Source organism: Schistocerca serialis, chromosome 7, assembly GCF_023864345.2.
Source record: "Schistocerca serialis cubense isolate TAMUIC-IGC-003099 chromosome 7, iqSchSeri2.2, whole genome shotgun sequence".
In the NCBI taxonomy this organism is placed as follows: Eukaryota; Metazoa; Arthropoda; class Insecta; order Orthoptera; family Acrididae; genus Schistocerca; species Schistocerca serialis.
In genome coordinates, this window is record NC_064644.1 from 176,908,844 (window position 1) to 176,934,605 (window position 25,762).

Genomic DNA, 25,762 nt, shown 5'->3' on the forward strand with positions numbered 1-25,762 from the left:
AGGTAAGAATTCTTACCTCCATGTGACGGCCAGTGTGAATTGGCCTTAAGATCGCCAAGTGTCAGTGCAACAGACTCTTTGTTCTCAAAACATGTGACGTTTCTTGCCGTTGGCGGCCTGCGTGCATCCAACACTAGAAATGTATTGTGGAATGTTTTGATGTGACAGAACGGGTAAATCACAATCTGTGTGAATCATCCTTTGACTGCATCTCAGTGGAATTTTCGATAATTTGAGATGAATGTTTTCAACTTGCGTTGTGCTTAATGTAGTATCTTTGACAAACGCTTTGGTTTGTCATATACAGGAAGTTATCGATGGATGATAAAATTAAATAGCCAGCTGTTGATGGCCGTAGGGCGGTTGAACATGTTGAGAATGTTATTAAGGCTAATGGAGCGAAACATTGTGAGCAATATAATTGACTTAATAATAGAGGTTTTATGTTTGTATATTAATTTCTTACTTCCACATCATCACCAAGTATGGCGTCTTAATGTCACTTTACATTAGCAAGAGAATTTTCAATAAAATTGATCAAAGTAAAGAAATTGGTTTTCTATATATTATAATGTATTTCGTTTTCCGAATGACCCTGCCCAAACGCCTGTTTCACTTTTAGCGGAGAGATAAAACAAATGAGGAATTACTGCCGGTAGACTTGTAACTTTCGTTGTGTCAGCATTTCGACAGCAGTTCTTAACGGAACTTGGATACGTATAGCACCGTTGTCACTTTACAATGATTAACTGCATGTAATCGAATCGTAACAATATCATCTGCAGAATTGAAGAAACTAATAAACGGTAATGCGTTTGCTGTAAATGATGATAGGCTAGAGAAATTACACTTTTATATCAATCAAAGATTACACGATGTTTTGTGAAATAATTAATGTATCCGTACGGAAATGAATGTCTTGGGCGTAAGGGTACGCGGGAAACTCCGTACTTTTACTACCATCCCATGTTAAGGAGTGATTCCAAATCCTGGAAAGCCAGTATCTGATTTGTGGACCATTGGTTTTTTGCTCCCAATTTATTTATTTCACAGCTCCCGTAACGGAAGACAACATTTGAGAATCAAAAAGAGCCAAATTACATCTGACGGCGTGAAACAGTAGCCTCGATAAATACTGAATGTTAAAACTTATCTGTTATTTAAAATACTATAAACAAACAGATGATAAAATTAGGAGAAATCTTGATAAGGATTTTCAGCCCAAATGTAGACAGATAGCTAATGGAAAGAGTGACAAATTTACGTTTGCAGTCTACTTGGATTCCATATTTCTTGCAGGTCTATTAGTTTGGTAAACAGTGTTGTTTTTGAATACAGAACTAAATTTTAAGCAACAGGAAAGGAAGCCAATTCTTTATTGAAATTAATTACAAATTCGTAATATGTGTTACACAGTTCAGCTTAAATCAATTTTGGTAACCAAATGTGTTATAGTTATAATACTCAGAAATAAAACTGTCTCCTACTGCTTTCATCTGCCGTAAACATGTTACTTCAATTACCCCGAAAGATTATATGACCTAGTGTGCAAAATAAGCTATATCCTACTTGTTGGTAGATGGGATAATTTGAAGTGCACATCAAATCTGAATGACTGGTTTTGATGAGAGTATCAGAGGATTGACTGTTTTTACGTGGTATACATATGAAAATTTCACTGCTTAGTGTTATTTTAATATATGACTCTTCTTGTACGTCTCTGGTGTCTGTTCTTCATTCAAGTTTCTTACCTAAAGGATTAGATTCTGGCAACTCATATGGAAAAAGAAAGAGTTGTTACATAATTATATTAAGGCTAACTGTGTAGGTACCCCCCACCCTGTCCCAGTAAATTTTGAATTATTTATTTATTTATTATGAATCTGTATTCCTAAATTTGCTGTCTGTAAGAGAGCAGCAAGCAGTTAATACCCTGTGGTGACTTCGTTGAAGATGATCTAATGGATTCTGAAAGGAAAAATGATCTGGAAATCTTATTTGGATCCTACAATTAGATCTTGTTAATTGAATTTCCAGCATGGGTGCATAAAGGCAGTAGGATCCTAATTGATAATGTTTTCATTGTTGAAGCTCAAAGCAGGAAAATAACTGTTTACCCAGTCAAAAGTGCTTTCTCTGATCATGATGCACAGTTAGTTAGGACAAATAATGTAGTGCACTACACTAAAGATACTCATAGTGGACTTAGGTAGAATAAGTAATGACTTGAGGAAAATTAATGTTTTTAGGAATAGTTTACAAGAGATGATCTGGAATGAAATTTATAATGTACAGAAAAAAAAAAAAATCTGTTCTATGATAAACTCTTATCATTATTTGAAAATAGCTTTCTTCATAAGCTAATTAGAAAGGAAATTTAACAGGCATGTACAAAACCATGAATCACTAGAACGACTATGGGACATGCTGTAGTTCCACACTACAAAACTCAAAATTACTAAGGAAAGTTATTAAAAATGGAGGAACATTTACATAACATCAAAAATCAGTAATTCTGACAACAGACTTAAGGTTATTTGGAATGTAGTGAAATGAGAGGCAGAACAACCAGCCACAGATTTAATATCACTATTGAACTGAATGGAAGGCCTATAAATGATGAGTCACAGGTTGCAAATATATTTAATAATCATTTCTTACATGTAGTAGAAAGTACAGGAACAAACAGTTCGAGAGAAAAAGCACAGCAGTATGTTGAAAAATTAACTCTCATAAAATTCAGGCATCACAGCAGTATGTTGAAAAAGTAACTCTCATAAAATTCAGTCATATGGATGTGTCGCCAACTTCTCCTTCTGAAATTAAAAAAAATTGTGGATTCTCTTAAAAATAAAAACTCATCTGGTTTTGTTGGTGTTTCCAATAGAGTATTAAAGATTTGTTCCCATATAATAACCCCATTCTTATATGAAATATGTAATGCATCACTAGATCAAGGCATTTTTCCAAAGAAACTGAAATATACCATTGTCAAACCTCTCTGTAAGAAAGGTGGTAGGAGGAATGTCAATAACTACTGACCTCTTTCACTGCTGATGGCAGTTTCCATAATTTTTGAGAAGATGATGTGTTCTTGACTAATTTCTCACCTGAACAACAACTTCTTCAGCTAATCACAGTTTGGATTTCAGAAGAGTTGCTCTACTGAGAATGACATTGACATACTCAAATAATAAAATACTGCTGGCTGGTATTTTCTGTGATCTATCTAAGACATTCAACTGAGTGAATCACAGTTTTCTCTTATGCAAACTGAAATTTTATGGGGTTGATGATATAACTAACCGGTGGATAATGTCTTGCCTTACAAAAATAGATAAATAAATGGAGAAAGTTGTACCTAACAATGCAACCAATATAGTAAGACTCAATCTTAGGTCCACTATTGTTCCTCAAGTATGTAAATGATCTTCCATATAATATACAACAAGCATAATTAGTTCTTTTTGCAGATGGCACTAGTATTGTAATCAGCCTAAGCATTCACACAGAAACAGAAGAAAGGGCAAACATTGCCCTTAAAGGTGTCATTGGTTCTCTGTGTGTGGTTTCACTCTCAGTTTCAAAAAGACTTAACATTTTCAGTTCTGGGCATCTAGGGCTACTACAACAATGACGTCTCCCCTGACATGGGGTTCTGGGTGACTACTCTGAACTCTACTTCTTTTCCTAAAGCTATCCATATCGTTTCCTTTCATCTGTTCAACCCTTACGCCAGTGATGAGTGCAACACATGCTAATAAAAAAATAAATATGATAGAAACTTCAAAATTCTTGGTTATCCTTGTTGATGAGAATTTAAATTGGAAAAAGCACATTTTGGAACTCCTAAAACATCTTGGTTCAGCCACTTTTGCATTTAGAATCTTCATAAAGCTTGGGGAGAGGCACATAAATAAGTTGACATATTTAGCATATTTTTCATTTGATAATGTCATATGGAATGATGATGTGGGGAAACTCATCTTTAGAAAATGAAGACTTCATTACTCAAAAATAAAATATGGTGCTCACTTATGATCATCTATAAGACATCTGTTTAAAGAGTTGGGAATTCGGTATACTGGTTCACAGTTTATTTATTCCCTCATGAAGTTTATTGTAAATAAACCACTGCAGTTTGAAAGGAACAATGATGTACATGATTACAGTATCAGAAGAAAAAAATGACATTCATTATTCCACATTAAAGTTGTCTTTAGCGCAAAAGGGGAGCACAGTGTTGCAACTAAAATTTTTGATCACTTACCCAGTGATATAAAAGTCTGAGAGAAAGCAAAGTAAAATTTGAAAACTAACTAAACAGGTTTCGCCTTGACAACTCATTTTATTGTGTAGAAGAATTTCAATTACTGTAAAATGTAAAAGGTGGTAGGTAGGAATTACTAATTCACATCTATATATTAAAAAAAGAATACTTTATTAATGTTCAGCATGTAGCCATATTTAAAAATTAAGTTGTGATGTGTGTGTAAAATGGCTCATTCTGCATTATTACAATTAATCATGTAGATGATCCATGGTAAATGAAACTAACAAATAATTAGTATGAGGTTTTTCAGATTAAGCCTTGATGTGTTTGCTGTTCATTGCCAATTTCAATTTTTACAGCTAAAAATGTAGGTTATTTGTATGCTTCAGTTTAAGCCCTTGGTTAAAATTATCGTTCCATGGCTAACATTACAGTTTTGAACAGCTCTGTTGTGTCATTGGTTCAATGATTATGTTAGATTAAGAAATTATTGTTAAATTTGAAAAAGAATTGCATTCCTCTTCAATAAATATTTTAGGTAATTGGAAAAATACAATCAACCAGTTTTGACCAGTGATGCTACTAACCAGTATGATGACTATGATGTATGGTATCATACAGCACAGCATATTTAAAGTATCAAATTATTGGGATCTCAATTGAAATATGGAGGTCGTTGTTGGGGATGTTCTTGTTTGTAACACCAGTAAATGGATTAAATACTTGAAACTTTCAGACCACCCCGCAAAACTAAAGGTTTCCGCCGGAGATGGAGATATAACTACAGAAAGTGTAATGTATATAAGTAGGGTAGATAAAAAAATCTACTCACCAAGAGGCAGCAGAACACATTCATAAAAGAGGGTTGTAATTAGGCAAGCTTTTGGAGCCAGTGGCTCCTTCTTCAGGCACAAGGGTTGAAGTGGAAGGGACTGTGGGTGAGGGAAGACTTACTGCATGGGATGAGAAGGAAAGTCTTTCCTTCTCATCCCGTGCGGTAATCTCCCCTGACCCACAGTTCTGGGTGACTTTTCCGAAATCTACCCCTTTTCCTAGACCTCTCCAGACCTTTTCCTGTACTCTTCTTCCTTCCTCATTAGCTCTTCTTCCTGAAGAAGGAGCCACTGGCTCTGAAAGCCTGATTACAACAATCTCTTATGTGTATGTTCTGCTGCCGCTTTGTGAGTAGATTTTTTTTCTATTCAATTGTATTGTTTTGTCAAAAATTGATTGTTTTTGTTAATTTATATAAATCAGATTGTCATGATTCCTTCTTTTGGCATCACCACATCATGACAGTTCACTTTTATACATAACCTATACCTTAAAAAATAATTTGTTTTTGTGACATGTTTGTTGGCTTTGCCAAATCATGATCAGACTATCACCTTCCATACTAACCGAATCTTCAGGCTACTATACAAACCACCGTGACAACCTTCATTTTCAAAAATACAGCTAGCTGTCATGACACATTTGTTGGCTTTGCTGACTTGCAGACAAACTGTCGTGGTGAATCATAAACCAGACCTTGGGCTATACTATAGATCAGTAATTCCAAACAGCCTCCATTCAGTGCAGATGGTGATGTCATTGGTCAGTGCAGAATGGCTGTATCCCTAATGTCAATATAGCACAAGTGACTATTCTCAAAAGAGTGAAGAATATATATAATGAACTTGAGAAATTAATATGAAGTGCTGTCTGCAGTAATGGAGTAAAGGAAGTACCCATAAAAGAGCGTAAGAAATGAAGGAGAAAAACTTTATAGATTTTGAAATTCTAAAACACCTTTCTTTCAAAATTTGTATTTCCAAACTAAATATTTTGAAAGGAAAGTCATTATTTATACCTGTAAACATTCATAGAGCAGAAGACTACCATTGTATATCCCCCCCTCCCAACTTCCTTTAAACCAGCACAGGGCTATACTAAGCTCAATAAATGACATGCCTTAGTACATGTAAACCAATAGAACAGTAAGCACAGTGGTTTTCTGGGAAATTGAAGTACATTAACATGGGCTGCAGAATAGAATAAAGAAATAATCATCAATCTGTGAAGAAAGATAAATAAAAAACACTGTTTACTTATGTCAGAGCTAGCCATCATACCTCAATGCACTGGATCCCTTAATACATTACTGTCACTCAATCTACAGGTACTTTGATTAACAGTTTTTAATGAAATAGAGTTACTTCTTTTGTTTGGCTGTGTACTGAGGAAGAAGTTCTGATTACAGCAGAATCGTGACAGATTTGCAGTCATGTTGGACCATGGCCAGTTAATTTTTGTGATTGGCTGAGGGTTGTTGTTGTTGTGGTCTTCAGTCCTGAGACTGGTTTGATGCAGCTCTCCATGCTGCCCTATCCTGTGCAAGCTTCTTCATATCCCAGTACTGAATCTGCTTAGTGTATTCATCTCTTGGTCTGCCTCTACGATTTTTACCCTCCACGCTGCCCTCTAATGCTAAATTTGTGATCCATTGATGCCTCAGAACATGTCCTACTAACCGGTCCCTTCTTTTTGTCAAGTTGTGCCACATACTCCTCTTCTCCCCAATTCTATTCAATACTTCATCATTGGTTATGTGATCTACCCATCTAATCTTCAGCATTCTTCTGTAGCACCACATTTCGAAAGCTTCTATTCTCTTCTTGTCCAAACTATTTATCATCCATGTTTCACTTCCATACATGGCTACACTCCATACAAATACTTTCAGAAACGACTTCCTGACACTTAAATCAATACTTGATGTTAACAAATTTCTCTTCTTCTGAAACGCTTTCCTTGCCATTGCCAGTCTACATTTTATATCCTCTCTACTTCGACCATCATCAGTTATTTTGCTCCCCAAATAGCAAAACTCCTTTACTACTTTAAGTGTCTCATTGACTAATCTAATTCCCTCAGCATCTCCTGACTTAATTCGACTACATTCCATTATCCTCATTTTGCTTTTGTTGATGTTCATCTTATATCCTCCTTTCAAGACGCTGTCCATTCCGTTCAACTGCTCTTCCAAGTCCTTTGCTGTCTCTGACAGCATTACAATGTCATTGGCGAACCTCAAAGTTTTTATTTCTTCTCCATGGATTTTAATACCTACTCCGAATTTTTCTTTTGTTTCCTTTACTGCTTGCTCAATATACAGATTGAATAGCATCGGGGAGAGGCTACAACCCTGTCTCATTCCCTTCCCAACCACTGCTTCCCTTTCATGCCCCTCGACTCTTATAACTGCCATCTAGTTTCTGTACAAATTGTAAATAGCCTTTCGCTCCCTGTATTTTACCCCTGCCATCTTTAGAATTTGAAAGAGAGTATTCCAGTCAACATTGTCAAAAGCTTTCTCTAAGTCTACAAATGCTAGAAATGTAGGTTTGCCTTTCCTTAATCCTTCTTCTAAGGTAAGTCGTAAGGTCAGTATTGCCTCACGTGTTCCAATATTTCTACGGAATCCAAACTGATCTTCCTCAAGGTCGGCTTCTACTAGTTTTTCCATTTGTCTGTAAAGAATTCGCGTTAGTATTTTGCAGCTGTGGCTTATTAAACTGATAGTTCTGTAATTTTCACATCTGTCAACACCTGCTTTCTTTGGGATTGGAATTATTACATTCTTCCTGAAGTCTGAGGGTATTTCGCCTGTCTCATACATCTTGCTCACCAGATGGTAGAGTTTTGTCAGGACTGGCACTCCCAAGGCCGTCAGTAGTTCTAATAAAATGTTGTCTACTCCCGGGGCCTCGTTTCGACTCAGGTCTTTCAGTGCTCTGTCAAACTCTTCACGCAGTATTGTATCTCACATTTTATATTCATCTCCATCCTCTTCCATTTCCATAACATTGTCCTCAAGTACATCGCCCTTGTACAGACCCTCTATATACTCCTTCCACCTTTCTGCTTTTCCTTCTTTGCTTAGAACTGGGTTTACATCTGAGCTCTTGATATTCATACAAGTGGTTCTCTTTTCTTCGAAGGTCTCTTTAATTTTCCTGTAGGCAGTATCTGTCTTACCCCTAGTGAGATAAGCCTCTACATCCTTACATTTGTCCTCTAGCCATCCCTGCTTAGCCATTTTGCACTTCCTGTCGATCTCATTTTTGAGACGTCTGTATTCCTTTTTGCTTGCTTCATTTACTGCATTTTTATATTTTCCCCTTTCGTCAATTAAGTTCAATATTTCTTCTGTTACCCAAGGAGTTCTACTAGCCCTAGTCTTTTTACCTACTTGATCCTCTGCTGCCTTCACTACTTCATCCCTCAGAGCTACCCATTCTTCTTCTACTGTACTTCTTTCCCCCATTCCTGTCAATTGTTCCCTTATGCTCTCCCTGAAACTCTGTACAGCCTCTGGTTCTTTCAGTTTATCCAGGTCCCATCTCCTTAAATTCCCACCTTTTTACAGTTTCTTCAGTTTTAATCTACAGTTCATAACCAATAGATTGTGGTCAGAGTCCACATCTGCCCCTGGAAATGTCTTACAATTTAAAACCTGGTTCCTAAATCTCTGTCTTACCATTATATAATCTACCTGATACCTTTTAGTATCTGCAGGATTCTTCCATGTATACAACCTTCTTTCATGATTCTTGAACCAAGTGTTAGCTATGATTAAGTTATGCTCTGTGCAAAGCTCTACCAGGTGGCTTCCTCTTTCATTTCTTAGCCCCAATCCATATTCACCTACTATGTTTCCTTCTCTCCCTTTTCCTACTCTCGAATTCCAGTCAACCATGACAATTAAATTTTCGTCTCCCTTCACTACCTGAATAATTTCTTTTATCTCATCATACATTTCTTCAATTTCTTCATCATCTGCAGAGCTAGTTGGCATATAAACTTGTACTACTGTAGTAGGCGTGGGCTTCGTGTCTATTGTGGCCACAATAATGCGTTCACTATGCTGCTTGTAGTAGCTTACCCGCACTCCTATTTTTTTATTCATTATTAAACCTACTCCTGCATTACCCCTATTTGATTTTGTGTTTATAACCCTGTATTCACCTGACCAAAAGTCTTGTTCCTCCTTCCACCGAACTTCACTAATTCCCACTATATCTAACTTTAACCTATCCATTTCCCTTTTTAAATTTTCTAATCTGCCTGCCCGGTTAAGTGATCTGACATTCCACGCTCCGATCCGTAGACTGCCAGTTTTCTTTTTCCTGATAACGACGTCCTTCTGAGTAGTCCCCACCCGGAGATCCGAATGGGGACTATTTTACCTCTGGAATATTTTACCCAAGAGGACGCCATCATCATTTATCTGTACAGTAAAGCTGCATGCCCTCGGGAAAAATTACGGCCGCAGTTTCCCCTTGCTTTCAGCCTGAGGATACTGATACATAAGTGGAACTAATGTTGGTCAGACATTATGATTGTTATTGGGCTAGTTGGTTTCTACTTAAGTGGTCTGCAGATGATGTAATTGAAATGACGTGTATGGCAGGAAACCAACAGAAGTATGTTTACAGTCGGTAAGAATTGTTGTTAATGTGATATATGAGAACTAGCAGTAGATGCTCTTAGCACAGGAATTTGAAGTGAACTGACAATGAGATGCAAATGGGGTGGTTTAGGTCTGCAGCTGTATTGGTATATTTAGAGAATCTTCTAGACATCTTTGTGAGTGTGTGACTACTTAGAAATATATGGTTATATTGATTGGATGATTGGCATAATAACACACAAGAACTAAACCATGTCAGAGAAATGCTAGCTTCAAATTCACTGCCAGCCACTGTGACCGAGCAGTTCTAGGTGCTCCAGTCTAGAACAACGCGGCTGCTAGGATCGCAGGTTCGATTCCTGCCTCGGGCATGGATGTGTGTGATGTCCTTAGCTTAGTTAGGTTTAAGTTGTTCTAAGTCTAGGGGACTGATGACCTCAGATGTTAAGTCCCATAGTGCTTAGAGCCATTTGAACCCCCCCCCCCCCCCCCTTTTTTCAAATTCGCTGCAGATTTCTTTCCCAATGTTTACAAATTGAGTTAGTACTCCATATCTTATAATCTCATTGTTGTGATATGTTAACAGATTTACTACCACCATAGGGGGAAACAGCTTACCAGGAGCCATTCAGCTGTACCAGCATTAGATGTTATTTTTTTCCTTTTGAAGCGCCAATGTCATCTATCTAGGAGCTGCAAACAGCATGCTTTCCTAAAGTACCTACATGTATGTGAGTTTAGATTGCCAAAGCAACATGTAGCTATGGAATTTTTCATCTGACACCAAAATTGCCTTTAAAGTGGCAGAGACGCTGCCAGAAGTGTCAACCTGATGCTTTAAAACCTCGCACTGCAGTGCAGTGAAAATGATGAACTCTATGTCCCTTCTTGGTTTCAGGCACTTAGCAGAAAGTTTATTGGCTTAGCAGTTAGCCTGCTGGTGGGAGCGGATATTATACTGTCACTAAAGGGATAAGTGTCAGCAAATCCAAATCACAGGGGTTCAATTGTTGGGTGATACTAGGATTTTTCAGTTATTTTTTGCTTCTTTCACCTATAGAAATGATTGGTCAATTTGAAAAATGTCAGTTACACCATGAGTTGGCATCTACAGTAAGCTAAGGTCCCCTTAGTATATGTTGGGCAAGACATTTCAGAGGTCAGAGGAAGGCAAGGGTGTTCCACTTCCAATAGGATCATGCCTAGTAGTGCACTATGGTATTCAAACCAATCTTTTGTCTGAGTACTGCTTTCCTATTATCGTGTGAAACATGACATAATTGATGTTTAGGAGATTGCTGCAATTAGTGAAATGATTATTTTTTCCTCATGCACATGGAAATATGAGACTTCCATCACTACAGTGAAGAGGGTTGTAAGAGGATTTGCTGACAAGTAATGCCCTCATGACTGTATATTTGCAACAGAGGGCTCTGAATTGTAGCGTGTAATGTGGTGGTGTGTAATGTAACTATGTCGGTGTGTGAGAAACAGTGTCTGTAATCGAATTTTGAATTCAAAGAGTTCATCCACACTTGGAGCGTCTTCTCTTTCAGCATGACAATGCCAGACCACACATGAGTGCTGCGACATCTGCAAAAATCCATCATCTTGGATTCACTGTCATCAATCATCCTCTATATAGTCCCAACTTGACCCCTCCAATTTTCTTCTGTGTTCAAAACTTAAAGAACACACCCAAAGACTTCACTTTAATAGTGATCAAGTGATGCAAACAGGGGTGAGGTTATGGTATGGCTCTGTCAACAAACTCAAATGTTCTACAGTGATGGTATCAACCAACTAGTGTCACATTGAGAGAAATGTCTTCATCATCAAGGTGACTGTGTTGAGAAATAAATATGTAGACATCAGAGAATAAAAATGTAGAATGTTAATAATGTTTGTTTTATTTACAAAGCTTTAAGAGTTTTCGCATAAAAAATTCAGAGGCATTACTTTTCAGCATGCCTTCATAGTTTACAGATGAAACTCGTAACTGCATGAATAAAATCTGTAATTGTGCATTTTCAACTTCTCGCAGTGTAATGAATAGTCCATTAAATTTTGGGCATGCAGCCATGCAAATAAAATTTCCTCCGCTGATATTTCGGCCGCGTATCGTCCGGCCATCACAAGTCTTGTGACTCACTCTGAGGATGGCCAGACAATACGTGGGTGAAATATCAGTGGAGGAAATTTTATTTGCGTGGCTGCATGCCGAAATTTGATGGACTAAACTCTGTAATTGTTGTCCATTTGAATAAGAGAAGAAAAGAAAATTATGTCCTGTCTTATGCAGAAGTACATTCTCTGTCTTTGTACATATACAGACATAAATGACTGAGAAGTTGATGTTATAGCTGTAAACAAGATATTGGATGATTTTTAGTGACTTATCAGCAGCATTAAGAAATTACTGACAAAATGGAGAGAGCAACATTTTAGGTTCAAAATATGATGGAGGATTGTAGATTTCACATTATCTGGGGTAACAAGGAAATATAACTTTGCTTTCTGCATCGTACAGAAACCATGAGTTGCTGTAGCATTTGCTGCTTAAATTGTACCACTCTTTGCTAATGTGTGAAATTTATTGTGTGATCCATTCTTGAGTACTGCTCAAGTGTTTGGTCCCCCACCAGTGCAGATTATAGCAATACATGGAATCAGTCCAGAGGTTTTTAGCCATATTTGTTAGTGGTATGTTCAGTCAACAAGCAAGTATTACAGGAATGTTTTGTGAACTCAGATGAGAATCCATGGAGGGAACATGATCTTTTTGTGAAGCACTATTAAGAAACTTCAGGGATCTGGCATTTGTGACAGGCTGCAGGATGATCCTAGTGCTGTCGACATCCACAATGACTGTGAAGACAAGATAAGAGAAATTGTGGCTCCTATGAAAGCATATGGACAATTGTGTTTCCCTTGCTCTGATTGTAGGTGGAACAGCAAAGGACATAACTAGCAACGGTACATGGTACCATGCACCATATGGTTGCTTGCAGGATATGCATGTAGATGTGATTGAAGTCATTTTTCAGAGTGATAAACTGTACAGTTGCAGCACTTGGTAGAGCATAGTAAATTAAGAGGACAGAGTTCCCATCAATGTTCTTAGGTCGTTTATCTTGCACACAGATTATAACATTGTAGAGAATTAGGGACTGATCCTAGTTTCTCAAGTCTTTCTCCCTGCTGGTCTTGTGGTCTTGTTTCACATCCAGAGAAGTGCCATGGGATGTTCTCCATAAACTGTAGGTCTACCCACAGAGCTGCTACACACCATTATTAACAGCACATAACATTTTTGTGCCTACCTTCATAGCCGATGTTGCTTTTACATATGCATCTATATTCTGCAAATCACTATGAAGTTCATGGGAGAGGGTACTTTGCACTGTATCACACATTGAGATTTCTTGCCATTCCATCCATGTATGGAGCACTGGACGAATGATTGTTTAAATGCTGCTGCACATGCTGTAATCAGTCAAAGCTTGACTTCATGATCCCTCGATTCCTCACTTAATACTTTTTCTTAAATCTTTGTAACCAGGCTTTCACAGAATAGTTGGCATCAATCTGCAAGCAACTGCCACTTCAGAGTTTTCAGCACCTTAGTGGTGATCTCAAGAGGATCAAACAAATCAGTGACCATTCTTTCTGTATGTTCAGTATCCCTTGTTAGTCCTGATTGATATGAGTCCTTCACACTTGAGGAATATGGTTGCTTTTACATTAGTGCTCAACCTGGAAGTAATCAATTCAGATCCTTTGTTGGAACATTTTTCATCACAGGTAATTGACCAAGAGGAGTGAGGGGTGGTAATTATGAACTGTTTACGATAACCAGGTTGCATGCCAATATGAAGAGCTAAATTTGAAACCTCTACAGAGTCTCTCATAGAATGTATTTATTTATTCGCCTAGGAATCATGACTGAATTTGTCATCATTATAAAAATAATAAAATGGAAATAAATAGTTCAGAGGAAAACCTAAATCAGGATTCCAAGACAGAGCAAATTCCACCCTTCTGAATATGAAATCAGTGTCTTAGCAAAGGCACTGCATAAGTCCATTGGTCCCTGTTGTGATAGTGTTTGATGCTGTTAATGCTAATCCATCCATTAGTTTTGTTTATTGAACTTCATAACCTGTGTATGCTCTTTGAGAGATGTAGACTCTTTATCTGCAGTCTTCATTTAATTCCATAGTAATTCATAACAATGTAAACAAACACATTACTGTATAGTTGGTTAGGTAGTTTCATAGCAATACCTACCCACCACCTTTTACGCATTACAATAACAGAAATTCTTCCACAGAATAGAAGGAGTTGTCAAGCAGAAAATTTTTCAGTTTTCAAATTTTAATTTGTCTGTGTCAGACATTTTATATCACTGGGTAAAGAATCAAAAATCTTACTTGCAGCATTATGCACACATTTTTCTGTGCTAAAAGCAACCTTAATGTGCAGTAATAAAAGTAATTTTTCCTTTTGGTATTGTAATTATGTACATCATTGTTCCTTGCAAAATGCAATGGATTGTTTAAAACAAACTTCAGGAGGAATAAATATACTGTGAAGCAGTAGTCAGAATATCCATCTCCTTAAACAGATGCCTACAAGATGATTGTGCATGAGCACAACAGTTTATTCTTACAGCACACTTTTGAGCAATGAAGACTTTCTTTTAGAAAGATGAGTTTCCTCTGAACATCGTTCCATATGATATATTAAAATAATCAGCAACCAGTTGCATACAAGGACTGTTTGATGATTATTTCGATATATATAACTACGGTCGCTAAGGATGGATAAGATATTAAAAATTCTGTGTAAAATTACTAAGTGAAAATGTGAAAAATATGTCAACTTACTAATGTGTCTCTCCCCAAGATTTGCAGTGATTCTAAGTGCAAATATGCTTGAACTAAGGTGTCTTAGGAGTTCCAAAATGTGCTTCTTCCAGTTTAAATTTTCATCAATGTGGACACCTAAGAATTTTGAAGTTTCTACCATATTTACTATTTCCTCACCATGTGTTACGTGTATCATTGGCGTAATACTCTTAGATGTGCAGAATTGAATATGTCGTGTCTTTTTGAAATTGAGGGTGAGACCATTCACAGAAACCCAACCGATGATACTTTTAAGGACAATGTTTCCAATTTCTTCTGTTTCTACGTGTATGCTTGGACTGATTACAACACTTGCGCCATCTGCAAAAAGAGCTAATTCTGCTTGTTGTATATTATATGGAGGATTGTTTACATATATGAGGAATAATAGTAGATCTAAGATTGAGCCTTGGCGAAAACTGTAGCTCATATCTCCTCAGTCAGAATAATGTCCTCTTGCTACATTGGTTGAGTAACTAACTACAAGTTTCTGTATTCTATTGGTAAGATGTGACATTATCCATTGGTGGACCATACTATCAGTTCCATAAAACTTTGATTTATCTTGCCTAGTATGGTGGCACAGGTCCCTTGCGATGTTCCCCTACACTCTATAAAGGAATATGGGACTTCATCATCATTAATTTATCTATGAGAGTACTGTCTACTATATCAATGAAAATAATCTGTTTTTGAAAATATAATGTAATTGGATAGATAAAAAATCTACTCACCAAGCAATGGCAGGAGGAAATATGTATTGAAGGTATTAAAGTTTGCAAGCTTCCGGATTCAGAAGGTCCTTCTTATGGCAGATGGGCGGAAGGGAAAGGAAGAGGGTGAAAGAAAAGGATTAATGATGTTTAGGAGAATGGGTAGAGTTTGAAATAGTCACCCAGAACCCTGGTCGGGGGAAATTTCCAGTGCAGGACGTCTCACCTGACCTGGGGTTCTGGGCTACTTTTCTGAATTCTACCCCTTTTTCTAAACATCACCATTCTTTTTGCTTCACTTCCTTTTCCTTCCCATAGAACCCTTCTGCCAGAGGAAGGAGTCCATTCCACTGAAAGCTTGCAAACTTTGACACCTTTTGTATTTTGTTCTTCAGTCTCAGCTTGGTGAATAGATTTTTTTATCAATCCAGTTTCATTATATGTAGGAGAATACTGTAATTCACACAGTCAAATGCCTTAGACAGGTCAAAGAAACTAGGAACCGGAGCTATTGTATTATTTGATGTATGTAAAATTTGATGAGTAACATGTCAATGGCATAATCAGTAGAACAAATCTTCTGAAATACAAAACTTGATGTGCTGAGTATATTATAGTTGCTCGAATGAGGTTCTATTCTAGAATAAATTACCTTCTAAAAATCATGGAAAATGATGTCAGCAGTGAAAGAGTTCGGTAGTTCGTAACATTCCTCCTATCGCCTCTCTTAAAGAGAAATTTGACAATAGCATATATCAGTCTGTTTGGAAAAATGTCTTAAGTTAGCTATGCATTACATATTTCAGATAAGAATGAGGTTATTGTTTGGAAACAAATCATTAGTGCTCAATTGGAAATGCCATCAAATCCAGATGAGTTTTTATTTTGGAGAGAATGTGTAATTTTGACATGTGGAATAATCGGGTCTACTGCTGGATGTTTGTGTCGCTCTGGCACAATATTTCGGCCACGTAACTCGTTGTCTTCTTCAGGTGCTACCTGAGACTTCCGTATTGGAGGATCTTGTCCAGTATTTACATCCAGAGTGCGCTGGGTGCTCTCTTTGCTGTCCGCACCTGCCTGGCGGTGCTTGTAAGGTGTTGTCTCTTCCCCAGTGCTCCCTTGGATGCCTATGCCCGACTTGGTCACCATCTGTGGCAGCTCTCTGAGGCCCGCCCTGTGCCATGCGTTCCGATCACGGTCCGCACCCGCCTGGTGCTGTTCCTGAGGTTTTGGCCCCTCCCTGGTGCTCCCACGGATGTCTGTGCCCGGCTCGTCCACCATCTGTTGTCGTGGCAGCTGTATGGGGCCGGACCCGCGTTTGGCGTTCAGTTTGTGGTCCGCGCCCGCTTGGCACTCCTCCTGAGTTGTTGGCACTTCCCTGATGCTCTGACGGGCGTGCGCACCCGCCTCGTCCACCATCTGCAGTTGTGGCAGCTGTCTGAGGCGCGTCTCGTGTCGGGCGTAGTGGTCCTTGTAATGTGTTGTCTCTCTCATGGTGCTCCCTCGGACGTCCGCGCCCAGCTTGGTCTCCATCTGTGGCAGCTCTCTGAGGCCCGTCCTTTGTCGGGCACTCCGTTTGCAGTCCGCGCCCGCCTGGCGCTGCTCCTGAGCTGTTTGCACTTCCCTGGTGCTCTGACAGTCGTCCGCACCTGGCTCGTCCATGATCTGCGGTCATGGTGGCTGTCAGAGGCCCATACCTCCTCGGTAGTTGCGTTCGCGGTCCACGCCCACCTGGCGGTGCTCCTGCGGTGTTACTACTTCTTGAGGAGTTTCTTGGTTCCTATCGTTGGGCCCTGATAGGCTCCAGAGCCGGACTCCATGCCAAGATGAGCTGGTAACCACTGTCTCGGTTTATTAGGTTGTCTGTGACCTTGATCTCGATGGCCTCCTTTATGACACTGTCCCAAGATCTTGGCGTCTGTGTCACAATTTTGGTGTTGTTGTAGTCCATTGAGTGACTGAGCTCCAGACGGTGCTCCGCTATGGCAGATTTGGTTGCCTGTCCGAGTCTGGTGTGCCTCTGGTGTTCTTTGCACCTGACGTCCACCGTCCTGGTTGTCTGCCCAATGTATGACTTTCCACACTGGCGTGGAATGTTGTAAATGCCGGTTTACGTAGTCCCAGGTCGTCCTTCACACTCCCTAGCATTGTCCCAATTTTGGAAGGTGGACAGAAGATACTCTTGATATCATATTTTGAAAGAATTCTACTGATCTTTGCAGAAATAGGTCCAGCATATGGCAGGTATGCCATCTTCTTCGCCTCCTCTGGCTCCTCTTCTGTACCCTGTGGTTGGCTGGTAGCACGAAGTGCCCTTTGGATGTCTGTGGAGGAGTATCCATTTCTGCTGAACACCAGCTGTAGAAGTTCTATTTCTGTGGCCAGACTTTCCATATCCAACAGAGCTCAAGCCCTGTGAACTAATGTTTTCAAGACTCCATACTTCTGTGCCGGGTGGTGGCAGCTACTGGCTTGAAGGTATAAGTCAGTGTGGGTGAGCTTACGATACACACTGTGCCCCAGAGTGTCATCTGCCTTCCTTTTGACCAGGACATCCAAGAATGGGAGCTGTCCATCCTTCTCTAGCTCCATAGTAAATTTTATACTTGGGTGGCATGAATTTAGATGTTCCAAAAAGTCATCTAGCATCTCCCTGTCATGGGGCCAAATGACAAAAGTGTCATCGACATACCTAAGAAAGCACTTGGGTTGGTAAGTGGTTGATGCAAGTGCCTTCTCTTCATACCTTTCCATGAAAAGGTTGGCTACCACTGGTGATAAAGCGCTCCCCATTGCCACTCTTTCCATTTGCTCATAAAATTTACCCCCATAAAGAAAATATGTTGAGGTCAGTACATGCTCGAAGAGGTCGAGCAGGGCACCATCGAACTTCTCACCAATGATATTGAGTGAATCGGTGAGTGGCACTCGTGTGAAGAGCGACACCACATTGAAACTGACCATGAAGTCAGAGTCCACAGTGTGTAGCTGCCTAAGCCATTGTAGGAAGTCCTCCGAGTTGCGAATGTGGTGTGCACATTTGCCCAAATATGGTGCCAATATCTTTTTCAGGTATTGTGCAGTGAGGTATGCCGCTGCACCGATGTTACTGACAATAGGTCGAAGAGGGTCCCCCTCCTTGTGGACCTTGGGGAGTCCATAGAGTCTGGGTGGTACAGGTGCTTTGGGATGAAGCTTCTTGGTGACCTGTTCAGGTAGACCTGTCTCCTTCAGCAACTTTCGGGTCTTCTTGTCCACCTTGTCAGTGGGGTCGCCATCTAGTCTTTTGTAAGCAGTGTCTTCCAGAAGTTGTTGCACCTTCCTGTCATACTCCAACTTGTTTAAGATGGCCATGGAGTTACCCTTATCAGCTGGCAGAACTACAATGCTATCATCCTCCTGTAGCTGCCTGAGTGCCTCCCTCTCCTCGCTCGAGATGTTGGATTTGGGGGGCTTCGTCCTGGTGAGTGCCCTGCAGGTCTCCCTGCGGATCTCTTCAGACACGTTGGAAGGTAGCTTGTTGATGACTTGCTCAACCAAACTGATGAAGGCTGCAACAGGTACACTTCTGGGAGTCACTGCAAAATTGAGGCCCTTGCTGAGTGCTTTTGAGGTGGCCTCATCGAGCTGCATGTCGCTCAGGTTGACCACTGTCCATGTGTCCCCATCCTGTTGTACTTTCTTGTTAAGGCGCTGAAATTTGGCCTGTTGACATGCTGTTGATTTACTCATGCCAAGGACCAAGAGGCACCATCAACCTGGTCCCAGTCTTCTTGGGTCAGGGTAGCTGCTATCGAAAGGTGGAGATACAGCAAATCCCTAGATGTGACATCTAGGCGGTGGCGCATGTCACGCACTCTTTCTCTTACCAGCGTGAGGCTGGCTCGGTGTTTAATTCTGTTTGCTGTTCTGGTGTTAACATGATGCTTGAACCTGGCAAAGACAGGAACTACATCCCCTCTCGGCATCTCAGAAGGAAACTGAGAGAACTCAGCATCCTCCCCTTCCTCTGTCGAAGCTTATCCGGCTTTTTGATATTAAGGTACATCTCTTTCCCGTAGAGTCTTCTGATGTAACTCTTCAGGCTTTCCTGGCAAGATCTTGACATGTGGAATAATCGGGTCTACTGCTGGATGTTTGTGTCGCTCTGGCACAATATTTCGGCAACGTAACTCGTTGCCTTCTTCAGGTGCTACCTGAGACTGCCGTATTGGAGGATCTTGTCCAGTATTTATGCCCAGAGAGTGCTGGGTGCTCTCTTTGCCTTCTGCAGCCACCTGGCGGTGCTTGTAAGGTGTTGTCTCTTCCCCGGTGCTCCCTCAGACGTCCGCACCCGACTTGGTCTCCATCTGTGGCAGGTCTCTGAGGCCTGTCCTTTGTCGGGCATTTACAAGATTCCGTGCCAGTGTGGAAAGTCATACATTGACCAGGCCGGTGGACGTCAGGTGCAAAGAACACCAGAGGCACACCAGACTCGGACAGGCAACCAAATCTGCCATAGCAGAGCACTGTCTGGAGCTCGGTCACTCAATGGACTACAACTACACCAAAATTGTGACACACACGCGAAGATTTTGGGACAGTGTCATAAAGTAGGCCATCGAGAACGTCACAGACAACCTAATAAACCGAGACAGTGGTTACCAGCTCAGCTAGGCATGGGGTCCAGCTCTGGAGCTTATCAGGGCCCAACGAAAGGAACCAAGAAACTCCTCAAGAAGTAGTAACACTGCAGGAGCAGTGCCAGGCGGGTGCGGACTGCGAACGCAACTCCCGAACTCCCGACGAGGGACGGGCCTCTGGCAGCCGCTATGACCGCAGATGATGGACCAGCCGGGTGTGGACGACTGTCAGAGCACCTGGGAAGTGTCAACACCTCAGGAGCAGCGCCAGGTGGGTGTGGGCTGCGAACGGAGCACCCGACAAAGGACAGGCCTCAGAGAACTGCCACAGATGGAGACCAAGTCGGGCACGGAAGTCCGAGGGAGCACCGGGGAAGAGACAACACCTTACAAGCAGCACCAGGCTGGTGCGGATGGCAAAGAGAGCACCCAGCGCACTCTGGGCACAAATACTGGACAAGATCCTCCAATACGGCAGTCTCAGGTAGCACCTGAAGAAGGCAACGAGTTACGTGGCTGAAATATTGTGCCGGAGTGACACAAACATCTGGCAGTAGACCCGATTATTCCACATGTCAAGATCTCGCCGGGAAAGCGTGAATAGTTACAATGTATAATTTTCTTAATTTCAGTAGGAGAAGTTGAAGACACATTCATGTGACTGAATTTTATAAGAGTTGCTCTTTCAACATACTACTGTGATTCTTCTCTTGAACTGTTTTTTCCTGTACTTTCTATTATGCATAAGAAATGATTATTAAATATATTTTCTACCTGTGGCTCATTGTTGATAGCCCTTTCACTGAGTTAGTAATGATGTTAAATCTTTGGTGGCTTTTCCTGTCTCTCGTTGCACTAAATTCCTTACAACCTTAAGTCTGTTGTCTGAATTACTAATGTCTGATGTTGTGTTCATGTTCTTTGATTTTTTTAAATAACTTTTCTTAGTAATGTCTTTTCTGATTAGTTTTTGCAGGAAGCTATTTTTAAATAATGATACGAAGTTATCATGGAGCAGATAAAATTGCTTGTTAGTATTTTGTTCATTATAAATTTCTTCCCAGTTCATTTCTTGCAAACTATTCATGAAAATGTTTCTCCTGAAGTTGAAGTTGTTCTAACCGATTTCCACTGAGGAGTGTCAGTACTGTAAGATGCTATCTTATTTATCCTAACTAACTGTGCAGCGTGATCAGATAGAGTGTTTGCTACTGGGTAAACAGCTATTTTCTTGCTTTGAGCTTCAGCAAAGAAAAAACTATCAGTTAGGGTCGTACTGTCCTTATCCACCTGTGTTGGAAAGTAAATTACTGAAATCAAATTGCAGGATCCAAATAAAATTTCTAGATCATTTTTTGTAGTAGTATCCGTTAGAAAATCTACATTGAAGTCACCACAGACTATTAACTGCTTGCCGCTGTTGACAGATAGCATAGTAAGGAATCCAGATTTCTCATAAACACTTCACAATTTTCCCAGTGGAGCTCTGTGTACAGCTAAAATTGAAAGTGAACTATTTTTAACTATTAAATCACAAGCACACACTTCTATGTGCTGATCACTACAAAATCTACTTGTCTCAACATTTTTGAACCTTTGTTTTGTTGTAATATAGGGTGTTCGCAAATTCGAATTACAAACTTCGAGAACTTGTAGAGGGGAGTGAGTACACAATATTTTGAATAGGAATCCACATCTGGAAACATACCATTTCCATTCTGTGATGGTTTCAATTCAGATGTTTAACTCATCCATTTATGTTTGAGGAATTGAATTAAACATGACACAGTTCAATTATTGGAAAAAAAATATGAAAGAAAACACAATGAAATATCGCATGTATCACTAAAGTACATTTGTTTGTGTTAAAGCTTAAACATTATGAGTTTACAAAAAAGAACCTAGCATACTGTACGTACAAGACAGTACTGATGCATTAAAACAGTGGCTCGGTATGGCAACTAAGAAAGTTGTTGCACACATTGTACTTACGAAGCATGTTGTGCTATGCACTCTCTGTCCCATCTCGTGTCTCTTCAATTTTTAGTGCAGCGACCAGGACTTGTGCCAGCAGGTCTTCCTCTATCTGTACAGCAGTCTCATAAATTACCTTTGCACATGACATCAGGTGATTGTCTGACATGATATACGTCATCCTGTCTACACTATTGTATAGCATGAGAAGTAACTCTGAGACTTTTCTCTTTCCCTCAGCAGAAATGGATGCATTACGCATACGTGTTGAAACCATCGTAGAATGGAAACCTTATGCTACCAGACATGGGTTCCTGTTAAAAATATTATGTACTCACTCCCATCAGCAAGTTCTAGAAGTTTGTTATGGGAATTCTGAACACACTGTATATGTAACAACTCCTCCTTTTCCCATATTAATTTTGTGTTAGTAAGTTGCTAAAGTGTATTTTTTCATAAGTAACTTATTTAATCCTGTGGTTATGTGGTGCTCAAATCGTCGCAGGATGTTTATCTTTTCAGAGCTCTTTAAATTTGCTGTACAGGGAAGACGTTCTTCTCCCTTATTACTCAATCCTCTAATATTTTGATGGGATAAGCTAACCTTACTTTTCTGTACATTCTAAAGTATTTTGTGGGGCTCTTCTGTTATTTTGACTTTTTTCAAAGCAGGGTGCCTGAATTGTGATTCTAACTGAATAAAGGCACCTCTCTGACACCAGTAACCATAGTGATCTTGCTTTGTATGGTGACACCCTCCATATATTTTCTCCAAGAAACTCAGTGAACCTATTCTTCAATCTCCTATTTAGTTGTAGGCTATGTCTTGTATATCCCCACATCCCAATTGTAGCAACAGGCACTGCACTCATATGAGATTTCATTTCTGTTAGCAGTAGCCTGCTACGACCCTCAACAGTATTAACCCAGGGCATAGCACTGCAGGATGTCCACAAAACTCACATTTTTGTTTGTAGCTGCTGCTCCTATTTCATCCAGGTCCCCCCTAATGCTCTACTACAATAACCTGATCCTCTCTGATGAAATCTTTGTCCCTCCAGGGGCCTCACCACTCTTTGGCGGGTTCATGCTTGGCTACAATGGGGGCCCAGTCTTTGCAGCATCTTTACCCTTCTGTGCTGCATGTCTATCCTCTTGCTGTTCTTTTTCCCCTCACTTGGGGAGCATGTCTGGGGTGTTATTGGGAATGTTCTGCATTGTCTGTCGCTGATGTAAGAACAGTCTCACCACTGTTTTTTGCTCCCTTTTCCCATCTTTGAATCCCTTCTCTTCTGGTTCCTCTGCTTCAGCATTTGAGATTCCTCTTTTTCTTCTTCCTCCCTGTGCGCTCCTGAAGACCAGCCCATGTATCTGACGCATGAAAGGGACTGGGTAATGCATGATTCCAAGCCCCGGATTGACAGGTAGAGTTCGCACGTACCCCTGGTACACAGGCCAGGCCCAGGGAGGGTTGATTGCCTGAGCTGCAACCTTCCCAAATTGCCAATTGGTCCCTTTGTCAGGTGTTCGGGAGGTGTGACCTGGGGTGTGAGGGTGTGAACAATTACCTAAGGCGAGTGCGCCCCCTTGTAAAGGGGGTCCCCAGTGAGAAGGAGCACACCATCAAAGCCGCTGGCAATCATGGAGTATTTGGAGTATTTTCTCCCAAGGAGCCACTTATCTTCATAATCAGTGTCTACGAAATGTAAACATAATGAGGCTAACGATTCAAAGACCCTTGCCACTGCACCATGGTTCCTCATGGTCTCACGTACTGAAGACAGGCAGTCCTTCACCGTGGTAAATCCGTTTATTATTTAGAAAGGTATTGATGCAATTGACGGCTCTGTGAAATCCTGCTCTCATTTGCGGAATGGCGGTTTGCTTTTGGAGACCACTTCTGATTCTCAGGCACAACAACTGCTTGCCGTCTCTCTTCTCCATGGCTACCCTGTTCATGTCAAGGCCCATAGAATTCTGAATTCTTCTCATGTCGTTATTTACACTAGGCTGCTTGACAGTCTAACCGACGCCGAAATCCAATCTTACTACTCTGATCAGGGTGTCATTGCTGTTCTTCGGATGATGAAAAAGGTAGATTCCTCCTTGTGCACCCCTGCACCCTTTTTCTCATTTTGATAGAGTGGTGCTTCCATCCAAGATCAAAGCAGACTATGAAATTATCACAGTCCGGCTGTACATTCCGAACCTGATGCGCTGCCACCAGTGTCATCATTTCAACCACACTAGAACGTCTTGTCGACACCCAGCCAAATGTGTAACCTGTGGTAGGGATGTGCATGAGGGCGATTGTCTGCCTCCTCCTCCTCACTGTATCAACTGCAATGGCAGCCATGCCACGTCCTCTCGGGATTCTACTGTGTATCTTCATGAGCGGGCTTCCCAAGAGATCTGGGTAAAGGAGAAGGTGCCTTACCCAGTCACATGCAAGTAATTGGCTAGTCACTTACCCTGTGTTCTCCTGTTTGGAACTTACAGTTCTGTTCTTGCTACCTCTCGCTCCATGAAGGACATGGCCACGTAGACATGTGACCTCAGATTCAGCTCTGATGTTGTGAATTGCCCAGTGTCAAGGTAGCATTGTCATCCCCCCTTCCAGCTGTGCAACAAGCCATCAGACTCTCGCTTCAAGGGGTGAAGCCACCAGCTACACAACTGGTAAGCCGGAAAGGACAGAAGGAGTACGCCTATGAAGACTTCATATGTCCCTCCAGCCAAACAACACCCGAGTCTTCCTCTAACCGGAAAGGCTCGAAGAAGTCCACCAAAGGCAAACGGTCTTTTCCTTCACCATCTTTAGATCTTCTTCGATGATATTGCCATATGATACCTTAGCCCGGCCGGTCTCTGTGTCGCCAGTGTGCACCACCAAGTGTTTTTTAGCATTGGACTCCACAGACTGACAGCACAAGCAAGCTGATGCTTCGGTTGACACCATGGAGCAGGATCATCCTGCTTCTGTGCCCTGTAGCAGCGACTCTCTACAGGCTGTCACTCGGCAGCTACCGATGTGACATCCCTACATCTCTTCCTCATCGTGACTCTCCTCCAACAGAACGTTGTCGGCCTTTGGTCCCACAAAGAGGATTTGCGGCTGCTTTTAGCATCACAGCATCCCCTTGTACTCTGCCTTCAGGAAATGAAATTGCGCCCTCACGACCGCTTTGAGCTTTCACATTTCTTCCGGTTCGTTTTGACCTTCCCCCTGAGGTCGGCTATCCATCTCATGGGGATATCATGCTGCTCATATGGGATGACATTCATAGTCAATCCATCTCCCTGGCTACCCATCTTCAAGGTGTTGCTGTTCCCTTTTTTATTCCCCACCTGGCTTTTTCCCTCTGTACCATTTATATCCCTCTTTCATTGTCACCAGGGCAGACTTCCTTCAGCTTATTGGGCAGCTACCTCCCCCTTTTCCGCTACTCAGTCACTTTAATGCATATCATCCCCTTTGGGGTTTTCCCAGAACCTGTCAGAGAGCTGCCCTCTTGGCTGATCTTCTTAATCAACTCTATCTCTTCTACCTTAACACTGGAGCACCCACTTTCCTTTCTGACTCCTTACACACCTTTTCCCATTTGGACCTATCCTTCTGCACTGCCCAGCTTGCCCGTCATCTTGAGTGGTCCGTTCTTTCTTACACCTACTCGAGCAACCGTTTCCCATGTACTCTCCGTTTGCTGACTCCTACCCCACCTGCGTGCACAACCATATGGCAGCTTACTAAGGCTGACTGGTGGCTTTACTCCTCCCTGGCGACCTTCGAAGAACAAGATTTCTCCATTTGT

General features: G+C 41.0%; 1 protein-coding gene across 2 annotated transcripts in view; it reads left to right on the forward strand.

Moving 5' to 3' along the window:
• The first annotated feature begins 263 nt into the window (after nt 1-263).
• The window catches only part of LOC126413340 (S-phase kinase-associated protein 2-like), a 191,114-nt gene continuing 165,615 nt past the window's right edge, over nt 264-25,762 (forward strand). For both annotated transcript variants that reach the window (XM_050083251.1, XM_050083250.1), the window contains exon 1: nt 264-408. The gene's annotated coding sequence lies outside the window, so the exon portion shown is untranslated. The remainder of the gene's footprint in view (nt 409-25,762) is intronic.